We start from the raw sequence: 24,775 nt of genomic DNA on the forward strand, positions 1-24,775 counted from the left end.
CAATCCCGAATGACTTGGATCTTAGCCGGACGCACATGCACACTTTTCTCATCAATGATATAACCAGATATTGGACTTGGTTCATGCGAAGGTGCATTTCTCCAAGTTGGCACATATATTGTGTTGCCGCAGGGTTTGAAAGACCCGCTGAATATGTTGCAAGTGTTCTTCCCAACTCTTTCTGGAGATGAGGATGTCGTCTAGATATACAACCATAAACGAGTTGGTGAAGGGCCATAAGATGTCATCCATCAACCTCATAAAAGTTGCAGGGGAATTTGTTAACCCGAAGGGCATAATTGAGCATTCAAAAAGGCCCTTCTTGGATTTGAAGGCGATCTTCCATACATCTATGTGTTGTATTGGAACTTGTTGATAGCCGAACTTGAAATCAATCTTGTTGAAGTACTTGCCCCCCTTGAGTTGGTCAAAGGTTATCAATCTGCGGGATTGGATACTTATTCCTAACAATGATTTTATTTAGTGCACAATAATCAATGCAAAATCTATAGGTCCCATCCTTCTTTTGTACAAATACAATTGGGATCCCACAAGGCGAGAAACTTGGTCAGATATGCCATTTTTGTAGCAACACTTGGATCTACCGCTTGATTTTTTCATTTTCTAGAATACAACAATGGTATATTGGCCATTAGGTAAAGGTTCTCTAGAGGTTAGATAGATCAAATTCTTGACCTAAAACTACAAAGGTACTCTTGTGGGTGAGGAGAAGATGTCCCCATATTCTTCCATGACCTTATCCACCTTCTTTTGCTGTCCCGAGGAGCCCTTCCCCGGGACCATGGATGTGGCCTTGATCTTCCCCTTACTTTGAGTATGAATAAGAAAGAAAACAAATTTCTCGGTTTGAGAGATGATATTACTACATTGCTTCATAGAGATAAAAGAAATGGCGGTAGGCGGGTCTACCTTCGGGATCTTGTATAGATTTTTGCCCAAAGTAATAATAAAAATTCAAGGCATGGACTCATACACATCATGATACTTCCACAAGTATGTTTGGCCTAATAATACATCACAAACCTCTATGGGAGCAACATCACACAGTACCTCATTCAGGGAGGGATTGACGCTGTAGGGTAGACGACATTACTGGCTAACACACAGATATTTCCCTTGGTGGATCCATCTGATGGTATACGACTGTGGGTGTGGTGTAGTCGGTAGGCCCAACTGCTTCACGACTTTTATTGAAATGAGGTAATTTGAGCTCCCACTGTTAACAATAAGATGTAGCAAAGAACCCTTCACCCATATTTGTAGAAATTGTGCCTTAGATTTGCAATTTCTCATGAAGTTTTAATCAAAATCACAAGACACAAACCTACTCTACTGCTCTGCAAAAAGTATTCACAATCTAGAACAAAAAATTTAGACATGTGATAAGAAATAACACACATGCAACAAGTATTTTTATTTGGGGAAAGAAATCTGCTAAAAACCCCAATGCCTGCTTGCATTAATATGATGAATAGATATGTATTACAATTGCTTTGCTCAACTGAGCATAACCTACAATTGCACAACTTATCTCTCTTCTCACTGAAGGCCTATGAACCATACTTAGTCAAAATTTTCCTCTGTTTGATCTCCTATTTCCTTGCATTGTTCCTTGAGAAATTGGTCCCCTATTATTTAGGAAATTCCTCAAACTGATTGCAGAATTCCTTAGGCTGATCATCTTACTGCATGCAACACTTGTACACTCAAGAATAATCGATAAATGATGTTACACTGCCTTGGAATCTCCACCAAGATTGGGGAAATCAAATTCTCTGCATGCACTAGCTATTTTTGGTTGAATGATCAGTTATCTGGATGATAATTGAGTTTGACTGAAGTCCCACAACACTGACCTTCCACTGGTTCCTCCAAAAGTTGGAACTAGTATAATTGAAAACAACCTGAGATAACTGACCTTGATTGCTACAAATTAGCAATCACACATGCTGAAATGAACTCTAACTCCTCCAACTTGAATTCACAGAGTAAACTAGGTGACACAAGCCATGTCACAATAGTTAATTGCATTCGAGTTGTTTGTTGATGTGGAATTTAGAATTTTCTCAATTTAGGTAAGGCAAAATCAAATTGAGAATTTCTTTCTCCATTTTTCAACAATCCCTCTCAGCAAGAAAGGGATTATCAACCACCCCTATCCTGCACCTATGGAACTCAAACTTCCCTCTTGACAAAGCCTTTGTCAAAATATCAACATCTTGTTCCTCTGTCGGAATGTACTGCAACAACATTACCTATCTTTGCACACAGTCCTGTAAATGGTGATACCGAATATCTATATGGTTGGAGCGATTGTGAAAAACAAGATTCACAAAGATCTTGATGCAACTCTTATTATCAAAGTAGATCACATTTGGATCCATCCTCTGACCAAACAATCCAACATGTATATTTCTCATCTAGATCGCCTCACATGTTGCTTGAGTGGAAGCCATGTATTCTGCTTCTGCTGAGCTGAGTACCACAAATCTCTGCTTCCTACTATACCAGGAAACAACTGCGGACCCAACACTGAAAATTCCACTTGATGTACCCTTTCGATTTGATGGACTCCCCACCCATTTTGCGTTTGTGAAGCCACACAACTTCATTCCCTCTATCCGTCTGTACCATAGCCAAAAAAGGGTAGTGCCTCTAAGGTACCGTAGAACATGCTTAGCTGCCCTCTAAATAAATTTGGTTCACCTAACCATAGCTTGGATCAGTTGGTTGACTACATAGCACATATATGGTCATGTGTTCACAAGATACATCAGTGAACCCACTACCTACATAGTCTCCATGGGTTTGCAACTGTCCATGTGAAATCTTTGAAGTATCTTGTTGGCATACTTTCCCTGAGAGACAAATAGTTCCCCATTGCCTTGCTATACTTCCAATCCTAGGAACTAATGCATGAGACACATGTCCTTCATTTCAAACTACCTTGTACGGTCCTTCTTGAAAGATCTAATCAACTGCTCATCATCAACTAAAATCAAATCATCAACATAAATACAATTGATCTTCTGCCAAAATATGATAGAGGTTTGCATCCGCTTCACTTTTGGTGAAGCCGAAACTGGTGAGATAGCTATTGATCCTAATGTACCAAGAACGAGGTGCTTGCTTGAGACCGTATAACGCTCGCTTGAGTCTTCACACATGAGACTCTCGATCAAAAGTATAAAAGCCTTTTGGTTGCTCGATGTACACCTCCTCCTCAATAACTCCATCGAGGAATGTTGTTTTTACATCCATTTGGTGGATCTTCCATCCCATTTGCGCAACCAGAGAAAGAATTGACCTAATGGATGAGTACCTTACTACAAGAGAAAATTTCTCCTCATAGTTAATTCCTTCAACTTTAGAGTATGCCTTGGCCACAAATATGGCCTCGTTTTCACCCTACTTAGCCTAGAAGATCCATCTCGAACCCACAACCCACAATTGATTTATCTGCCGACCTTGGGACCACTTCCAAAACACTATTCTTTACAATGGATTCATATTCCTCCACCATTACATCAACCCATACAAGTTGCTCTACTACTTCCTTGAAAGAAGATGGCTTAGTCTTTACACACTTATTCATTAGAGCCATGTAGTCAGTGTACCGATCTAATGACCTTCTCTTCCTATGCTGATTTGAAGGAGTACCCACATTCTCCCTGACATCTTGCACAAGTCTGTCAGCTTCACTGGTTTTTTCCTACCTTCTCTGGATGGTTTTGCTTAAGTGGCTGTCTCCACTCTTTACTCCTCAATTTGTGTCTACTCCACAATTTCTTGAGGCTCCTCCTTTGGAGCTAAAATCTCTTCTTCTAGTGTGATATGTAGATCCCTCTTAAGAGAGAACCACATCACTTTCTCCTCATCAAATTTTACGTCCCTTCGCACAACTGTGATTTTGAGGGATGACAAGTACACATGGTAGTTGTGGGGAGTTTTTGTGTAACCCAAAAATACCCCCAATTTTGTTGTCAACTCAAGCTTCTTCCTTGATTCTTTGGAGACATGGCACTATACAGTGGCTCCAAAAATCTTGAAGTGTGACACATCCGAATTTCTCCTTGAGAAGGCCACCTCTAGTGTAATCATGCCCAGAATCCGATGAGGACTCCAGTTCCACAAATAGATTGTTTTGTTGCATGCATCAACCCACAAATGTAGAGGTAGGTCTTGGTCATGTGACATCGCCCTCGTTTCTCCCATAATGCTATGGTTCTTTCTCTCAGCCACCCCAATCTGCTGTGGGTTTTGGGGTGTTGTCCACTCTCGTCAAACACCTTCTTTTGCACATAAATTTTAAATTCATTTGACACATACTCACCTCCATTATCACTCCTGAGAGCCTTCACCTTCTTGCCAGTTTCTTTCTTAACCAGTCCCTTGAATTCTACGTACTTGGAGAATGTCTCATCTTTCTTTCGCATGAAGAAGATCCATCAATTCCGTGAGAAGTCATCAATAAAAATGAAAAAATATTTGTGCCTGGCAGTGGAGGATATCGAGAAAGGTCCACAGACATCAGAGTGGATCCTTTCAAGGATTGCATGTGATTTCCTATCCTGATCATGGAATGTGGATTTTGTGTACTTCCCCAAAGTACATCCTTTGGATACACCCTACTGCGCAAGTGCTCCTTTGGGGAGGCTTGTGGTTATTTTTTGCATAATCTTCAAAGGGCAATAATGCAAATGGCCAAGTCTTCTACACCAAATTTCACTGACATCACGACTTTGCACCTTCTCCACCTTTGTACTCAATGTAGCACAATCCTCCATATCTAGCTTATACAGGTTCTTCACACGAACCCTGATATGCTTGACCTATCCCATGGCTATGTGTCTTAGGAATTCCTTTCCTTTGCTGAAGATCACATCATAACCACGGTCTTCCAAAACTGCAACAAAGGCAAGATTTTTCTTTAGGCTCGGGACGAACATGACATCCTTGAGCCTAAGAGGGGAGCCCAACTCCCTCTAAAAGGTGACTATACCAATCTGGTCGTGTTGTACCTTCCATCGTCCCCCATTTCGATGTGAATTTGCGAATCTTTCTCTTCGAGGTCATTGAAAAAGTCTCTACATCCTGTCATGTGGAACGATGCACCTGAGTCCAAGTAACACACGCTCCCATCACTGTGTTGGCCATGCATGCGATAAGGGTAAAGTCAAGCTCGAACTATGAATCCGAGGCTTCACCCACTTCTCATCCTGAGGTTTTCTTGCTTGACTTTTATTGTGGACACTTCGTGTCATAGTGCCTGAATTCATGACAATAGAAGCATTTAATTTTGGAAAAATCTTTCTTCTTGCCCCTCTTGGCCGGATTGTGGTTTGGATTGAGATTTATTCCCTTTTCCCTTATTTTCCTTTCCAACCAATGCAAATTTTTGTCATCCTCGCCTTGGATGAAGTCCCATCTCTGGTATTCCACCTTATTTCCTCTTGTACCAAATTAGACCATAAGCATTCCCAATTTGGTAGTTTCTTCCTCCCTTTCATTGAGTATTGATAGCTATGCAAGCTCTTGGGAAGGCCCAAAAGGGCTAGGCTTACCAAGTCTTTTCTTTAGGGACATTAACACTGACCCCCCAAGTTCATCATGACATTGTGTGAACTTTCTCAGATACTGTGGAATAGTGTCATTCTTTTGCTTCTTGATACTTCAAAGTTTATCCGTGAGCACTAGCTTCCTGTGGTTACTATTATTCTTGAATAATTCTGTCAGTGCTTTCCACATTGTGAACGAAGTTTCTTTTCCATGGAGATTGGAGACAATGTGATCCCGTACTCCCTCTAATATTCTCCTCACCTTGGCTACATCTTTTTCCACTGAGAAAGGTCCTGGAAATCAATTGATGGTGGTATTGGAAAGTTTGTCTTGACATATTCAAGCAATCCATTGTCATCCAATACTGCTTCCATGTGGTCCTTCCATGCAACACAATTTGAGGTGCCTTCCAAAGTATACTCTAGCCTTAGTCCATTGAAGGCCATCTTCTCAGCTCTGAAGAAATCATGTTGCAATTTCAATGCACTTCTTTAGTACTTTCCCCAAGTTGGAGAGAGCCTCCAGGAAGTCACCCCCATAGGGAGTGAAATCATCCATATAGATCTCTACAGAGTCATGGACTAGCTCAGCAAATATGCTCAGAACTGCCCTTTGATAGGTGGCAAGGGCATTACATAATCTGAAAGGAAGGACCCTATAAGAAAAGGTACCCCAAGGACAAGTGAATGTGGTTTTATCTTGGTCCTCTGGGCTGATATGGATCTGATTGTAACCACTGAATCCATCCAGGAAAGAGAATAAATTATTTCATACAAGACCATCCAAGAATTGATCAATGAAAGATAGAGGGAAATGATCTTTTGTGGCTTTATTTAACTCTCTGTAATCCACACAAATGCTCCACTTTCCATTTTCTTTGGGACCAGAACTAGAGGAGACACCCACTCACTATCTGAGATGGGGTAAATGAACCCTGCATCCAACAACTTCTGTAGTTCTTCTTTGACTATGTCTTTGAGGGTTGGGTTCATTCTCCTCTGAGGTTGGCACACTAGTTTGCAGCCTTCCTTGATGTAAATGTGGTGAGTATACATCGAAGGGTGCACTCCCTTCATTTCCTTATAACTCCATGCAAAGACATTTAGGTGCTCTCATAGCATGTTACACAACTCCTTTTCCTGAGGTATTGAGAGATAGGGGTTGATTTTCAATGTTTTAGTTGGACCAAATTCTACCATTTTGACATGAGTAGGACATGATTCAACTAGGCACAAATTATTCAAAAGGGTTATCTTCGTATTTCTTCACTAGCTCATCAGTAGGCATGGTGTTGGGGGGTTGGTTATGGAGGATTTGATTAATTAGGTCATCTTCATTAGGTTGCTCCCCTCCTATAATAGCATCTAGGGTACGGATTGGATAGGATGTGGTATGGTATACTTCATCTTCCTCCTCCTCTTCCAACCATAAGGGTAAGTCATGCTCTAGGTATGGTTGAGCAAGAGGGTACACGACAAATTGTTTGGACAAATGCCAATTTTTAATGGTCATGTTCCCAATTCTGCAACTTATGTAAGCATTAGCAGTGGCTAGCCATGGCCTTCCAAGGATGAGAGGATAACCATTGACTTTGGTCTTGTGCTAGAGAACTAATAAGTCAACAAGGTACTCCCAGGAATCAATAGGGACCATCACATCCTCAACAACTCCCTCAGGAGCTACTATGGATCTGTCTGTAAGCTACAATATTGTTGTGGTCTTTCTCAATGATCCTTGGAGATTCAGCTTGAGCAAGGTCTCCTTAGTCATCACATTGATGGCAACCATAAGATCAATCAAGGTGTGGGGGACAATGATGCCATCAATGTACACATCTACCATAGGACTTCTAAGGTCTAGATACTTTGGGAAAATCACTCTCCCCAACATTAATTCAGACAACTATCCAATGACATTAATGGTAGGGGTGCCTTTATTTCTTCCCCTAGGATGTTTGAAGCATTTCTTATTTATTAACTTGTTGTAGACATGGACATCCTTGATAGCTTAGAGGAGTGGGATTTTAACACACAATATTTTCAATTCTCCCATAAGTTTAGTCTCTTATAGGGTGCACTGACTAGGATGGATCAATATTTCAGGAAAAGGAGGTGGATTGGCTTTAGGAACACTCTCTTCCTTTTCCTCTTTGAGCTCCTCAGGTGGAGATGGAGGTTGGTTATCTGGAAGCACTCTTCCAGACCTGAGGTTGATTTCTTGAATCTGCACAGCATAGGCAGGGTATGATGTCTCTCCACTATAGACCTGTTGTGCCTGTTTATTGTTTGGGTTCATATTTGGTTAAGCAGGCATCTAAGGTTTCTTAGTTGGAGTAGGATGAAGGATTTTTGGTTGAGATGGAGGTGGAGGCAGTAAGGCTAGAGATTGGTTGAATGGAGGCCTCCACCCTTGTGATGAGGTATTTCACTGAGGATGTGGGGGGGCATATTGCTGAAATGATTGATTGGCAGGTTGGGAATGGTATTGAGGTGCATAAGACCAAGGAGAAGGCATGGACCATGAATGGTGAGCAGGAGAACACCAAGGGGGAATGGATGCATTTTGATTGGGATTGTAATATGAATAGGATGCCCCTTGCATGCCCTGCTGGTATGGTCGAGGTCCTTGAGTCCTCCTTTGATTGATATAACAGAGTTGTTCAACCACACCTTCAATCACTTGGTATACATATTTCAATCCAAGCAGATAAGGGCACTTATCCATGGAATGGTTTTCCTCACAAACCAAGGCGACATCTATAACATTCAATGGACATTCATTTTTGGGGTGCCTTCTAGTGCATCTAGGGAAAGAGACAACTACGCATCTCTTTTTGTTCCTCCTGCTTCCTCTTGATCTGTATGGTGTCCATTTGTAGAGCGAGGGTGTGCAACATTTCACTTTTAAAGTCTTCCAACATGTTTCCAATTTCACTCTTAATAGATGTGTTGGAGGAAGAGGAACTGGCCAAAGCTTGACTAGCACTACCCTTCTTTCTGGCAGCCCTAGAATGATTTTTGAAAACTGTGTTGATATCATAAGATAGTTGATTGATGTCCCCTCCAGACAACATGTTTAGGGTTTCCAGAATGTTTTCCCTAATTCCTCTAAGAAGGAATAACTTGAGTGATTTAGGATCAAGGGTGCATATATCCCTTTTGTAGTTGAGTTGGAACCTTCCTCATAATCTTCCAAGGATTCATAATGTCCCAAGGTCATTCTAAATATTTCCTCTTTGGTGTGCTTGGACCTACAATAGTCCCTGTACTTGTCGCTGAAGGCTTGCTGCATTTGAGCCCAAGTAGTGATGTTGTCCCCAGGTAAACCCATGAACCAACGCAAGGCTACATCCATAAGGATGGATCAAAACAACTTCAACTTCTGGTCATCAAAGGCATAATCATAAGTTCTGCAGATAACAATAAAATCAAACAAAAAGGTATCAGGGTCCTCTAAGGTTAAGCCATGTAAGTGAGGAAGGGCAGAGGGGCTTATGTTTTTCATCCTAGGATCTCCATTAGTTTCTCTAATGGGAAAAGTACCTTCATTTCTGTTTCCATCCACGTTGTAAGTGTGTGGAATGGTTTCTTCTTCTTCTTCCCCAATAGGTTCTTTAAAGATCTCTAGTTGTTCACCTAATGGGTCCTCTATCTCCCCTGTAGCCAGAGATGGAGGCTAGTAGCCACCAAAGAAGAGGCAAGGTTGACTATTTGGTGGTGTGGGGGTACTTGGAAATAATTACCCTAAATTACCTCTACTCCTACGAGGCATGAAATAATTTTTTTCCTTTTATGCTTTTTTTTAGAATCACTTGCAAAACAGAAAGGAAGTCAGAATAACATCTACTTACTGAATGAAAATTAGAAAGAAAAGCAGAAATTACATCTACCTAGACACCTCCCCGACAACAACACCAAAACGTGATGAGCCTTAGTATTGCAGCAAGGATGAAACAATCCCTAGGGCTACCAACTTTACTTTATCAACCCGGGTTTTGTACAAACTTGGAGGTGACAATGCTATATACATAGCAGATGCATCATTCTATTCATGCCACTTCTCGATTGGGGTGTTAGACCATTAGGGTTCGAGACTAGTCCTCTGTTGACTAAAAGGAGTCTGACTACTGACAATGAATGTAAAGTTAGTTCTAATGCGGGAAAGTAAATGCTTGTCTATTCAGGAAATGAAAGCTACTAAATGGTAAATGCTATGAAATTCCATAAATCACCTAGCTATGGAATGACACGAATCACTTTGCAGAAAGGAAACTATACTAAGATTGAAATTGATCATCTAACTATTAGGACTGCTTAGAAATGGAAAGTTACCCTATCATCTCAGAATTCAGACATGCATGCATTAACTATCTCATTTACATCTGCAAAGAAAAAGAGCCTTTAAGTGCTAACTTCAGAAATATAAATGTCAATGTTATCTTATATTGTAGGAGGGAAAGGAATGGGAAGGCTGGTCTAGGTGGCACTCATTGGCATATAATCCAAGCTGAGGGGTCAAACTACTTTTATACTAGGCTATCATATCATTTGTGGTCAAAGCAAGGTCAAAACAAGCTCCTACAAGAGATCCAGTAGCTGCTACAGGAAATTGCTACAAGGTGTCCTAACTTGCTACAGGATGTCCTGAATTGCTAATGGAAGTTATCTGAACAATTTTTGAGGGAAATAATAGGAGATGAGGTGTTGGAGGGGTGTATAACAGTCATATAAGGTATATGGAAAGTGCACATTGCCTAAGGCTTAGCCCAACACTCCAAGGAGGTTGGATTTGCCTAAGGTGGCTGGAAAACAAAGGTTTGGACTATGGGATGGTATGCATCGGTAGAAGGTGAAGAAGACTTAGGTGAAGCTGGTTGGAAGAGTCCCTTCTTGCAGATCAACAATCCTTGCAACAAAACTTGTTCCTCTTTTCATTTATGCATCACTACATGTCCACATGGAAAAGATGAATTGAATTTGAGGAAGTTGATATATCTACTGTTAAGGACTAGATCTATTAGATGGAATGCTTTTTAAGCTACATCAAACTTAAGAAAACAAGATAACAACTGCAGGTGCTTCCAAGAAATCATAAACAGTGATCTAGCTAAGAATGAAACCTAATCTATGCAATGATCAAAAGACAACTTTGTTTTTGGGGCTGTGAGAGTGGGGTCCTCTAGTCATGATCCCATGAGGGAGATGATATAGGGGCCACTGTCACCAAATTTTTTGGTATAATTTCTCCACTAAGATGCAACACTAATCTACCTCTTCAAACTAATGGAAACAAGGTTAAAAAACAATTCAAATACTTGTTAAGCTAAAACATAAATAAACTTCAACAACTAACTACCATTCTAAGCTAAGAATACAACTACAAAAAGAGGAACTTCTGCTACTAGGGTTAGGACCTAACCCAAGAGCTTCAGCCCTCTGAGTCAACTCAGTGCTGGATCAAGGTAGAATTTCTCATTATCATCAAAATTTCATGTACAACATAAAAATAACAGTCACAATGTTTTAGCTCAAATGGCCTCTTGGCTACAAAAAAAACTCGAATCCTCATGAGTCCCTTGGCTCTCTGATTTATACAAAACTGGAGCTACCAAAAACTCCCTATAAATAGGGATACTTGGTTCCCTAACTCGATAATTACTCTTACTTAACTATCAGTGGCTTGGCTGCCAATGGACTCAGCCTGCTTGGCTGCTAGTAGCACCGAGATGATGAGATAGGGTGGATGAATCTTCTAATTATTTGATGAGTTAAGGAGGGAGATCAACTCCTAAAATCTCTCTTGCTTGCCTACTTCGAGTTCCTGCACTCAATTCAACCCAAAACTTCTCCAATTCCTGCATTTAACACACATTAGGCCACATGACATAGTAACTCACCTTTACCCTTCTCACTAAGAAAAATATAAAAAATATGTGAATAAATGTGAGAAAAGTCAATTTAATAAGGTGGAGAGTGGCATTGTGACCCATATAGTTTACCTATTGATGAGCCTCATCACCATGGTGGAAAATCCCAGTGACCTTCACATCAGATTTTTCATTCTCACTGCTAAAACTAAAGTCGGATGGAAGCTACCATATGAAACATTTCATACCAATTTAGGATTTATGAGTTTACAAGGTACCAAGCTCTCATTTTCAAAGATCATTTCAAATTTTCACTCTGTCTTGTCCTTTTCTTGCAATTATGTTGGGTCTGCACTTGGGTTTTCTCCCATCTAAAACGTTAATTGGGTTTAGACCATTATATCCATCTCCCAGCTTTGGTTGTCCCTTTGTGGATTGACCTCCCCTCTTCTTGTGTTCTTTTAATTTCTTATGGATCCTTTCACTCGTCTTCAAGTCTTTTTGAAAAAATCGTTGGGCAAAACTTCTTCTTTAACTAATTGAGGCTTAGTACCCTTCCATTTCCTCTAGCTATTATGGAGTGCAACAAGAAAATTCTAGTGGGTTATAGCAACACTAGTGCATGTAGCCTATGCCCACACATACCTGAACACCAAGGTGAAACTAGTGATATCTAAGTTAATCGTCAATAGGATGAGATTGAAGCCTTACTCCGTGAGATAGTTGAGCTTCAACTTCAAAGGAATAATGAGGATCAATGCAAAATTGCAAGTAGCTCTCTTGGAGGACAATATGACAACATGTCAATTGATTCCCCCATTAATATATGTTCTCATTCTACAAGATTGTATTTTTGTCTACATAGTTTTGACAAGTTTATAGTTAATACTTATTTAATAAAAATATTGTTAACTGAAAAAAATTACCAGCTAAAAAGGTGTGAAAATCTCACTCCTTTGACCAATATTTTTCCAACCCTTCTCTTACAAATTTAATGAAATGAAAATCTCAATGTTGTTATGGAACCACGAACATGTGGGTGGAAACACTCTCTCATTTAATTATTTGATCCATGATTATGATTATTCAAGTACAAATTTGTAGGAGTTTATGAATAATTTTCTAGATTTCTATGGGAAATGATGATGGGTAAATAACTTTTCTGACCACCGCCATGAAAAAAAAGAAAAAAAGAATAATATGAACGAGGATAAAAACCATTGCAATTCAACATAATTGTGGCCATATAAACAACATTAGTAGTGTAACATACCCAATCACCTATAATTGACACATAAGAGAATTTTTTTACCAATACAATTGTCTTAGGAATGCATATAGGAATTTAACCCTTGATCAATGTATTAATTAATGTGTAACTAACAACTTTCGTTTATTTAATCCATGACCCAATCAACTACGGTGACATATCAAGATGGAACACATATAACTGCATAGTTATTACACCAACATGGCATTTAAATTTATGTACATATGTCCATAGGGTTTTTCATTATTAATGGTTCTGTCCTATGGTTGAATGAATATATATCGTGCGCTAGGACATTTTGTAAGTGGCGCTATCATTACTTACCATCATCATTAATTAACTATACACAAATATTTAACTAGAAACCATTCTAGGCACATATTTCCATCAATATGCTTGGGTTACTGTTCACATTGATATGTAATCTATGTTTAATGTTTCGTAAACACCAGCTAAATGTTGGGATAGGTGTACCCATCTGCGCTGCTAGATTGCACTGCCTAATTAGACGATGGGAAGGCTACCGAAGAGAATTGGGGGAACTACCCAACCTCTCTCGAACCCTGGTGCTCATTCTGTTCGATTGTCTGTCGAAGGGTTTTGCATGCAACCTCCGGGCTAGGGTTTCACCGTTTATGGTCTTTCTTGTTGCCTGCTTCTGTTCGTTAGTTGGTAACCTCCAAGAGTTCTTATTGGTGGTATCACTCTACTTCTCTTCCATCACCGGTCTTTGCGAGGGTTTGGAATGGAGTAACCATGGTCTCGGTTTCTCCTTCCTTACTTGTTGGTTATGGTAGCCAAGTTCAAAATGAATTTTCTCTGTTGCAGGTGTACACAAGAGCATTTATTTTTCAATGAAATGGCCACCCGAATCAGGTAAGCCAAGATAAGATTCTTCCCAGAATTTCGTTTTTGATAATTTAAAGAGTTCTTATAGATTTGTTTTCTCATTGTTTCCCTTTTGATTTCTTAGGTAATCCAGTTTCCTATTCGGTTGACAAGCTTCCTTCGGTTCGATTCCCAGAGTTTGCCATACTCACTGTAAGAGGTGTTGAAAAGAAAATATCCTTGCTATATGTTTATTTTTACTTCTTTGCTAGATTATGAGTGCCTTGGTTAACAATCACCTGGTGAAATATGTAGAAGATGTCGTTAGGCTTGTTTGGGTACCGATTAAAGAATATTTGAGACATCTTCTCAATGCCTTTCACTTATCAGGTACTGTTAGGCCCCTATACTACTAGTGTAACCCCTTATTGTTATTAGTACAACCCCCTTATTATATTGTTGTACCCATGTAGTCCCCATATTGTTATTATTGCACCCTTACATTATTATTGTTATGTCGGCTATGATTATATTATGACCCCTTAGACTCCTATATATAGAAAGGAGGTCTTGTCATTTGTATCATCCAAGAATTGTTCATTTGTGTAATGTAAAGGAGGTTTCCCCCTCGAAGAGGCTTATTTCTAAGGCGTTCATCTATCTTTTCTATCTTTTTGTGAGCTGGTTTCATAACATTTGGTATCAAAGCTTTGGATTCTAGGGTTTCGCTGCTCCAAACATGTCATCGTGGCATTTTCACTATAATTTTTTTTGCTGTGATGTTTCAGAGCTACAAAAAAAACCCATTTGAGACGAAATCGTTCTGAACTTTGAGTTCGAATTTCAGAGCTTGTCTCGCTACATTGTGGAGATATGATTTGAGGAAGTTAGGGTTTTTGCAGACTCCCGAATTACATTATAAATAGGTGACCTGGGGAAAATCATCATAACTGTCTCTCTGACCATCAGATTGAAATTTCGTAAGAAGTTATAGAAAGAAGATAGACTGTAGTTTCTTGTGTATATTTTTTAGATCCGAAGGTCAAAATAGTGACACATGGCACTTCATACAAGTTCATTCTTATGAAAAGGTATATAATAAAGTCATCTTGGGAGATTGTGCATAACTCTTTCTTGGAGAATCCAATTTCGATCATACTGGTGGCATTAGAAAGAGGACGCAGAGTTACAGTTGTTTCAAGATCGAGCTCCTAAAATCAAGAAAAGGTGATATGAGGAAGTTTGATGGCAAGGATCCGGTAAATTGGATACTATAGATGGAGCAATATTTTGATCTACATGAGGTGTAACTATTACAAAAGGTACGTATTACATCTTCATATTTAGAACCGAATCAATTTTTATGGTATAAAGGCATTTGTTCTCGTAAACCACTTGTTACATGGTCAATTTTCATGGAGGAAATGATAGCACATTATGAGGATACAAAGAGAAACACCTTCTTTAGCCAATTGATAAATCTCAAACAAAAGTGTTCAATGGAAGAGCACATTGAGGAGTTTCAAAAATTGAATATAAGGGTAAATGATATTCCAGAGAAGCAAAGGGTTGTTGTCTTCATAGGTACTTTAAAAGATAACATTCAACATGAGGTTCGTCTTTGGGAACCTGATTCATTGGAGAAGGCATTCAGGTGGGCAAGAAAAATTGAAAGCGAAATTATGGAAACAAGGAATCCCACCATTCACGACTATAATTATGGAATTTCTTTTTCTCCTAGCCTTCCACAACCTACAAGGTTTACATCACAGCAATTGGAAGAAAAAAGAGAAAAAGGGCTTTGTTACAATTGTGATAGAAAATGCACTAAAGTCATAAGTGTGCTGAGAAGAAATTATTTTACATAGATTATGAAGAGGAGGAAGAAAAAGGTTCAAGAAGTGAAAGATCACATCGAGAAAGAAAAAATGAATCCAACCATATCTGGTAATGCATTGGCTGGAATTACCACTCCTCAAACTATCAAGATAGAAGGACATATCAAGAAGAAAAATGTTCAAGAAGTAAAAGATCACATCGAGCATCAAGAAGTGAATCCGACCATATCTTGTAAAGCAATGGAAGAAATTACCACTCCTCAAACTCTTAAGATAGAAGGACATATCAAGAAGAAAAAGGTTCAAGCAGTGAAAGATCACATCGAGCATCAACAACAAGTTCTCCAACTTTTAAAGGATAATGCCACTTTGGTGCAGAATCGAATGAAACAACAAGTAGATCAACATCACAGTGAAAAAAGTTTTGATATAGGTGATTGGGTATTTTTACGACTACATCTCAAGCAAGCTATTTATGAGAAGGAAATGTTGGCAATACTACATGCACTTAAGAAACGACGACCTTACCCAATGGGAAGACACTTCAAGGTAAAAATGGATCATGATAGTCTTAAATACTTTTTAGAACAAATATTATCTTTAGAAGAACAAAAAAAATGGGTCACAAATATGTTGGGTTATGACTTTGACATCATCTACAGAAAAGGGAAGAAAATTTTTGTTGCAGATGCACTCTCAAGAAAGGATGAGGATGTGGAAGCATTGTTTTGTGCTATTTCTATTATCCAACCAGATTGGATAAATGAAGCAAGGGATGAATGGAAGAAGGACGAAGAAGTGTGGCCGCTCATTCAAAAGTTGAAGAAGATCCCAATTCAAACAATATTTCCAGAACTTGAAGAGTAAGAAAAAAAATATTGGAACCTGGAGTAGTCACAGAAACAAGAACCCGACAGCTACGAAATCAATCAATTTCAAATTATCTCATCAAGTGGAAGAACTTACCCGTTGAATATTCCACATGGGAGGACAAGAATTTTATACATAAGCATCAAGAACTACTCAAGCATTGAGGACAATACTTTTTGAAGGAGAGGGGCATGTTAGGCCCCTATACTACTAGTGTAGCCCCTTATTGTTATTAGTACAACGCCCTTATTATATTGTTGTACCCATGTAGTCTCCATATTGTTATTATTGTGCCCTTACATTATTATTGTTATGTCAGCTCTGATTATATTATGGCCCCTTAGAATCCTATATATAGAAAGGAGGTCTTGTCATTTGTATCATCCAAGAATTGTTCATTTGTGTAATGTAAAGGAGGTTGCCCCCTCGAAGAGGCTTATTTCTAAGGTGTTCATTTATCTTTTCTATCTTTTTGTGAGCTGGTTTCATAACAGGTGCCCTTGTGCACTGTATTTTATTAGTTGCTATAAATTCCAACCCTTAGTTTTTCTTTTGTTTTGCTAAGCTACGATTTTGTTATGATGCTCCCCTGTCTAGGTGTAGAGTCTCAAAAAAGAGTTGGGGGTTTCTTCCATACTTCAAACAGGTAACGGGTATTTACCTATACGGTTAGGTTTTCTTTTCAATTTCTACCTCACTATTCAGGTTATAATTATTTTGTTACATCTAGCTGCTATAGGTACTTTTCAAATCCTGGTACAAGGTTTAACATTGCACTTAGCATCATGTTGAGCACAACCAATTTCTTGCTTGTCTTACCATAATTTGCTTGTTATTAAGGTGCACCAACTTACCCTTAGTGACCCAGGGTTACTTTCATACTAATCTCAATGAATTTATGAAATTTTAAGTTTTTGTTCTACGCAGAGGCCCTAATGTTTTATTTAGAATTTAAACAAGATTACCAGTTTCGATTGCTTCGTTACCATCATGTACCATTATTTGGTATTTTGTAGAAATTGAGTTTTACGTAGAACCGAGAATCTTCAATATTCCCTGTAGTAGTGTACATTAGATTTGTATTATTTGAAGTCCATTATCTCACAACATATTCTTAGTAACTGAGGTGTTACTATGGCGGAAGGTTTTTGTGTGTAATGGTATATACATATACATAGACATAGACATAGACATATATATATCTATATATATATATATATATATATATATATATATATATATATATATATATATATATATATATATATATATATATATATTCCTCTTATGAGATTCAAATTTGTGCTGAGATAAATGATTTGGGTCAACCAATGTTGTTTCTTTATGTAATATATGTATAGTTGCCAAGTTAGGCAATAACAGTCTGATGATTTTCATGGTCGATTCACCTCACTTTATACATATATTCGATTCAGTCTTTCGGCTGTCAAATGTTTCACTTCAATTGCACATTATAGACATGGATTCCATATGGAATTTTCATGACATTTCTACATTAATAGCTCCACTAATATCTTCGTTTATCTGATTTGAAAGTCTCCCCACGCATATTTGACATTTCTTGCTGATACTAAATTTTCCTTTTCTTTTTATACGGTTTTACAACTGATGTCTCAATTTCAATTTTATTTCACTTAAGTTGTCATATTTTTAGACTACTACCCATAACATCATCAACTGCTGTAAGCATTTACAATGTAAGCCAAGTCTGTACTGGCTATAAATACTTGAAAATAACTGAATACATACATTTTGTTCTTATGAATTATGTTCTTACTAATTATGTTATTTTGTCATAACTAGTCTGGAAAATATTCTTAATAGAACCTATTCCTATGACCCTCTTAGTTATTCCAATTCATCTTCCCAAAACAATGCCAAGACCATTCTAGGCTATAGTTAAGTAGTTTGGCCTGGAATTAACCCGCTTTACCCATTTTTTTAAACAAAAGACTTACCATAAATTTTACATGAAAAAATCACCATAAATATTACTAACATGCACAAGTCGGAAAGTAAAAGGTCATAAATAGTAAGTCAATACTTATCTTTATTTGTTGTCTTGTTCAGCCGCAAAATCACAGGGATAAGAGTGCTCCACCCAACCGATGAGAAAGGAAAACAAGTCCATTTCTTCCCCCGAGCCAATTTCATCTCCAGACAATTATTTGACCAATGACTATAACAGGTCTAACCATATACATCCTCTGACCCACCAGGCTTAGTCTCAGAGCTAATCTGAGCACACAGATCTCAGTTTGGATTCCACTGGCCAACTAGCTCAAGAATCCATTCTTGGCAGTATCCTGCCTACTTACAACAACGTCCTGTTGCAGCTTCACAAGCTTAAAACTTCATTCTCCTCACTTGAACCTCCTCCAACTAGGTACCAAGTCTTCAAGGTTGCCTCAAGTTTTCTTCCCTCTCCCCTCTTGGCTTCCTTGTCCCAACTGAGATTATTTATCTCTAGGGAGAGGAATAACTGTCCTGTAACTGTCTTATAACTGTCTAGAAGATGAAACCCTCTTTTAACACTTTTCCTGTGATTTTATGGCTTTCCATGTCCATGGCTTATATTATTTACAAAAGAAAATTCAATAACATAAAATTATATTTTATGTTTTACCATTTACCTAGGCCTTCATCTGGCCCACAATTTACCCAGTCATTTGCGGTAAAACAAAACATTCATGATTTTTACAGAGGGGTGTTACATATTCCTCCTCTCGAACGAAACATCATCCTTAGTGTTTATTAGCCTTTAAAATAGGCTCAAGTATGTCTCGTGCATAGAATCTTCTTCTTCCAAGTAGCCTCTCCAAGTTAAAGCACTTTTACTCCGCTTCAAATTGCACAACATGACTTTTGTCATTTAAGAAGCATGTATATATATATAATATTTTAGACACTATCACATACATCACCAATTGTTCTTATGTATTCAGTAAGGTCATCAACATATTTCGCCATCCACCTGGTTAGCATCCTGCACTCAATAAGAGTTAGCAACATAATTATAGTTCATTAATACTAGCCTTAGACATTTTAACGTGCCAATGGTTGTGTCAATTTCCACGGACCTTGTCACGTAATTCACATGGTTCTAGTATAAATTCCTGTTCATGGAAGTGTAAATGATAATAACAACACAAAATCACAAAACATATATATATATATATATAATTCAAATAAAAATGGATTATATCTAGTATAGTATAGTAATATTACTATGTTCTTATGCCTCTATATTACATGTACATTAAACATACTTACGTGGAGTTTAGGGCAGTCTTATTTTCTTTCCATGTTCAAGGTGTCTATACTTCCACATATTTGTCCAATAGCTCCTTCATGTCCATTTCAAATTGCTTGCTGTGTTTCTTTTGTCGCAAACCAAAATCAACATTCTCTCAATTTTGGCCCCCATTGTTGTATTGCATTACAGGCGATGGGTAAATCTTGCGCGCAATTCGCTTCCCTATGTAGTCATGCAATTTTTGCCTTTTACATTTGTACGTACATTAACTAGTCCACACTCTTTTGGTAGTGCATCATAATATTTTCTTTATATATATCAATGTCTGGCCTATTCTTCATTTCATTTCATCCGCAGATTGCTTTTAATACATTCAACCTATACGGCCTTGCATATTGTTAAAATACAAGAAGCAACCGTCATAGCTCAACATGGGATTAGTTATTCATTTCGTACTAAACATACTTATTCTTATCATTGTTATGTTATCCTCTCTTTTTTTTTATGGAGATTCCTTACTTAATCCCCATGATGGCTTGCAGTTAAAGATATGTTCTTTAGATACCATCATTATCCCATAATGTCACCACAAAATATTACCATGGTTCTAGGACAAATTGTTCCACGACAAGGGTTACTTTTGTTATTTGTTTAGGTAGGTCTATTTTGTCCACATTATTTATTCGCTTGCCTTTTCACGTAGAAGTTGTTAAAGAAAATTTTTGTTCTTTCCCCATACCGCCAAGATGCAATAACACATGATAATATTAATGGAGTCATCATAATGACTTAATATTACAACTTGGAATCATATGTCATGCTTTAATATCAGTGAAAGAAGATTAGAAATGTACATTGTTAATTTTTGCAATAGTATTTTGCTGACCTGCCTCATTATAAATTCCTAAGTCCCTTGTTTTGCAACTAGTAGTTAGGTTGTTTGAAAAATCTTTAATATGCATTTAATATGGTAATTTGTAGGAAAAATTCATTCTAATTATTCACTTCACCAAATTCATTGTATCTGTTATGATAATGTTTAGGATACTCATCTGAGTAACATTAACTGGTGGCATCCTGCCCCTTCCAAGCCGTAAGGCTTCTGTTAATGTACTACGAACCCACCTTTTTTTACGAGGAAAGGAATCAAATTAGTAAGAACCTGGTTAATCTGTAACGTATACTTTTATCCTTTCGATTTAATAAAGTTTCCCACCCTTCAAGAGATTACCCATAGAATTAAGTGTATCTCAACTTATCTCAAATATTCTAAATAACATGGTGATTTCAATTAATCAAAATTCTATTACATTTTGTTGTTGTTGTTGTTTTTTTTTTTTTTTAAATAGACCACTTAGCAAATAATTCTGGAATTTAGCATGGAAACTCTGCAACTCACAGACCCTTGAGCCCTCTGCACACACAAGGGAAAAAATTTTCAAGACTCCCTAGATTCCTTTCCTAAGTTTTAAGTCCATTATATGCCCACATTAGGATTTTTTTTTAATGTTTTTACTGTGATCTTACTTACTTGCATTTACTAAATATTTCTATAGTACAATTATATGTTCCTGATATCAACAACACGGTGTTGACATGCTTCCACATCTACTAGGTGTCAGGAAATAACCCAAATGTAATTATCACGCCCCCTTTTAACCTGAATATTACAATTCTATTGTTTATTTTTATTATTTATGAGGCTGATTTATCTATTGTTTTTATCACCACTTATCTCCATTTTGTTGGTTCAGGTATTTTATCTAGCCAATTTGTTTGAATTCACAACTACTTGACTTCTATCCAATGAATTTGTTTGAATTCACAATTACTTGACTGCTACATCCTTTACGTTGATGCCAACTTCTCTACTGGTGTAGCCATTCTTTCTATGGCTCTCTTTGTGACAAGGATTTTTATTTATTTATTTATTTCCAAAGTTCATTATTTATTCTATTAATTTGAACCTTTTTTTTGTCAATTCTGAAATCTGTACACGCTATTTATTGTTACATTATATTTATTCCCATCTAAAGTGTATTATGTCCCATTAAATCATATAGCTTTCTTTATATACTACCAAGTTCTCAAATTCCTTTATTCCCCTTTCAAAATTCGAGTATATTCTTTCATTTTTATTTGATTATAAGTCTCACAATTCATTTTTCAACTTACTTTACATTCATAGGTAAGATTAATTTTTTTTTTGTCATGGTCAGAAAATTTACTTTACATTCATAGGTAAGATTACTTTTTTTTTTTGTTACGGTAAGAAAATTTATTTTATTGCCAAGTATTTGTAAGATTCTTGGTCAACATTCCATGCAAGAAGGTAGTTTATATCAACCACGTAATTACTTTCCAAGTGTGTTTGGTATACTTAATTAAGTCTCACTTGACACCAATGGTACCTTTACCCATTCTCATACTTATATTTTCTTTTAATCTCTATTATTATTCTTATAAACTATGGAATATATTTTTTTTTTTGCATTTAAGAGAAAGCCTTGCAATTAGAACAAATAATCATCATATAGATAACCTTTACTGTTTAGGGGGATTTGTATACCACACCCCACCATCTGTTTTAACATACCATATAATATTTATAATAATTTAGGAGTACAAAGCTTGGTATTTTACTTCAGTTATACACATATGTATCTCCTTCTTAATTTAGCACTATCCTTCATGATTTGTGATTTTATCTCAGTTCACTGTTCCACGACCATGGAATTATTAATATACAAATATTCAAGTTGTCCACACATGCTTTCCTAGGCACCCATCACATCAGTCCTTATAAATAAGGGTATCCCCATAATAATACAATTAGTATTACGATGACCTAACTTTCGTAATGATCTTTGTACTTATGCGAAGATTATTCTTTTATTTTTGTTGCCCTAACTTTTGACACAACATTTTATTTGATTCCTCATTTTGATTTATTACAATCCTTACTCTAGGGTTCACTACATAGGTTGTTACCATTAACCCTTCATCAAGCCACAGTGCTGAACCCTTGAGCTTTGATACCACTTGTAACATACCCAATCACCTATAATTGATACATAAAAGGATTTTTTTACCAATATAATTGTCTTAGGACTGCATGTAGGATTTTTACCCTTGATCAATGTATTAATTATTGTGTAACTAACAAATTTCATTTATTTATTCCATGATCAAATCAAATAAGGTGACATATCATGATGGAACACATATAACTACTCAGTTATTACACTAGCCTGGCATTTTAATTTATGTACATCTGTCCATAGGGTTTTTCTTTATTAATGGTTATGCCCTATGGTTGAACAAATATATATAGTGTGCTAGGAAATTTTGCAAGCGCCGCTGTCATTACTTACCATCACCATTAATTAACTATACACATATATTTAACTAGCAACCATTCTAGGCACATATTGCCATCAATATTCTTGGGTTACCATTCACATTGATATGTAATCTATGTTTAATGTTCTGTAACCGCCAGCTAAATGTTGGGACATGTGTACCCATCCATGTCATTAGATTGCACCACCTAATCGGATGTTGGGCAGGATATAGAGGAAAGTTAGGGAAACTACCTAGCCTCTCCCTGACTCCAGTGCTCATTCTGTTCGATTCTCAGTCGAAGGGTTTTGCCTGCAACATCTAGGCTAGGGTTTCACTGTTTATGGTATTTCTTGTTGCCTGCTTTTGTTTGTCAGCTGGTAACCTCCAAGCGTTCTTATTGGTGGTATCACTCTACTTCGCTTCCATCACTGGTCTCTACGAGGGTTTGGAATAGAGTAACCATGGTCTCTATTTTTGCTTCCTTACTTGTTGGTTTTGGCAGCCAAGTTTAGGATGGATTTTCTCTGTTGTAGGTGTACATAAGGAGCATTTCTTTTTCAAAAAAATGGCCACCTGACTTAGGTAAGCCAAGATAAAATTCTGTCCAGAATTTGGTTTTGGATAATTTAAAGAGTTCTTATAAATTTGTTTTCTCATAGTTTCCCTTTTGATTTCTCAGGTAATCCAGTTTCTTGTTTGGTTGACAAGCTTCCTTCGGTTCGATTCCAAAGTTTTCCATACTCACTGCAATAGGTGTTGAAAAGAAAATATCCTTGCTATATGTTTATTTTTACTTCTTTGCCAGATTATATGAGTGCCCTGGTTAACAATCACCTAGTGAAGTATGTAGTAGATGTCATTAAGCTCATTTGGGTACCGATAACAACATATTCGAGACATCTTCTCAATGCCTTTCACTTGTCAGGTACCCTCGTTCGATGGTTTTTATTATTTGCTGCAAATTCCAACCCTTAGTTTTTATTTTGTTTTGCTAATCTACAATTTTGTTATGTTGCTCCCCTGTCTAGGTGTAGAGTCTCGGCAAGGAGTTGGGGGTTTCTTCCATACTTTAAGCAGGTAATGGGTCTTTACCTCTATAGTTAAGGTTTCATTATAGTTTCTACCTCACTATTCAGGTTATAATTCTTTTGTTACTTTTGGCTGGTATAGGTAGTTTTCAAATCCCGGTACAGGGTTTAACATTGTACTTAGCATCATGTTGAGCACGTCCAATTTCTTGCTCGTCTTACCATAATATGCTTTTTATTCAAGTGCACCAACTTACCCTCAGTGACCCAAGGTTACTTTCATACTGATCTCCACGAATTTATGAAATTTGAAGTTTGTGTTTGATGCAGAGGCCTTGATTTTACACAAGATTACCAATTTTTACCATAATGTATCGTTATTTGGTATTTTGCAGACATTGAGTTTTACGCAGAACTGAGAATATTTTATATTCCCTATAGTAGTGTACATTAGATTTGTATTATTCAAAGTCTAGTATTTGAGAGCATATTCTCAGTAACTGAGGTGTTACTATGGCGGAAGGTTTTTGTGTGTAATGGTATTTATATATAAATTCCTCTTACAAGGCTCAATTTTAGGCTGAGATAAATGATTTGGACCAACCAATGTTTTTTATTATTATGTAATATATGTATAGAGGCCGAACTAGGCAATAACAGTCCGATGATTTTTGTGACACCCGTAAGGATTTCATGAATTCATGCTATGATTTTAACTTTATTTACTTTTTTATGAACTTAGGGAACTAACTACGGTCTAAGTGGAAAACCAAATAAATGTAGTATCTCAAACTTGGTTAAGTTTTTAAATATTAAAATAAAGTTTTAATATGTATAACTAAATAAATAAAACTCTCCAAGCAGTTAGGCCAG

The 24,775-nt window shown here is 37.2% G+C and overlaps 1 long non-coding RNA gene across 6 annotated transcripts; it reads left to right on the forward strand.

Moving 5' to 3' along the window:
- Positions 1-23,007: 23,007 nt before the first annotated feature.
- LOC149197545 (uncharacterized) lies at positions 23,008-24,465 on the forward strand. 6 transcript variants are annotated; one of them, XR_016254209.1, is made up of 6 exons: positions 23,014-23,277; positions 23,408-23,456; positions 23,680-23,799; positions 23,903-23,951; positions 24,045-24,174; positions 24,298-24,465. It is a non-coding gene; the product is annotated as an uncharacterized LOC149197545 (long non-coding RNA). The 6 variants fall into 6 exon arrangements; XR_016254212.1 differs by adding an exon at positions 23,554-23,627 and having other exon boundaries at positions 23,018-23,456; positions 23,728-23,799; XR_016254211.1 differs by lacking the exon at positions 24,045-24,174 and having other exon boundaries at positions 23,008-23,277; positions 23,728-23,799.
- Positions 24,466-24,775: the final 310 nt, after the last annotated feature.

This window comes from Pinus tabuliformis, chromosome 2_2, assembly GCF_031772625.1.
Source record: "Pinus tabuliformis cultivar Carrire ecotype Pingquan chromosome 2_2, CPIR1, whole genome shotgun sequence".
NCBI classification, from domain to species: domain Eukaryota; kingdom Viridiplantae; phylum Streptophyta; class Pinopsida; order Pinales; family Pinaceae; genus Pinus; species Pinus tabuliformis.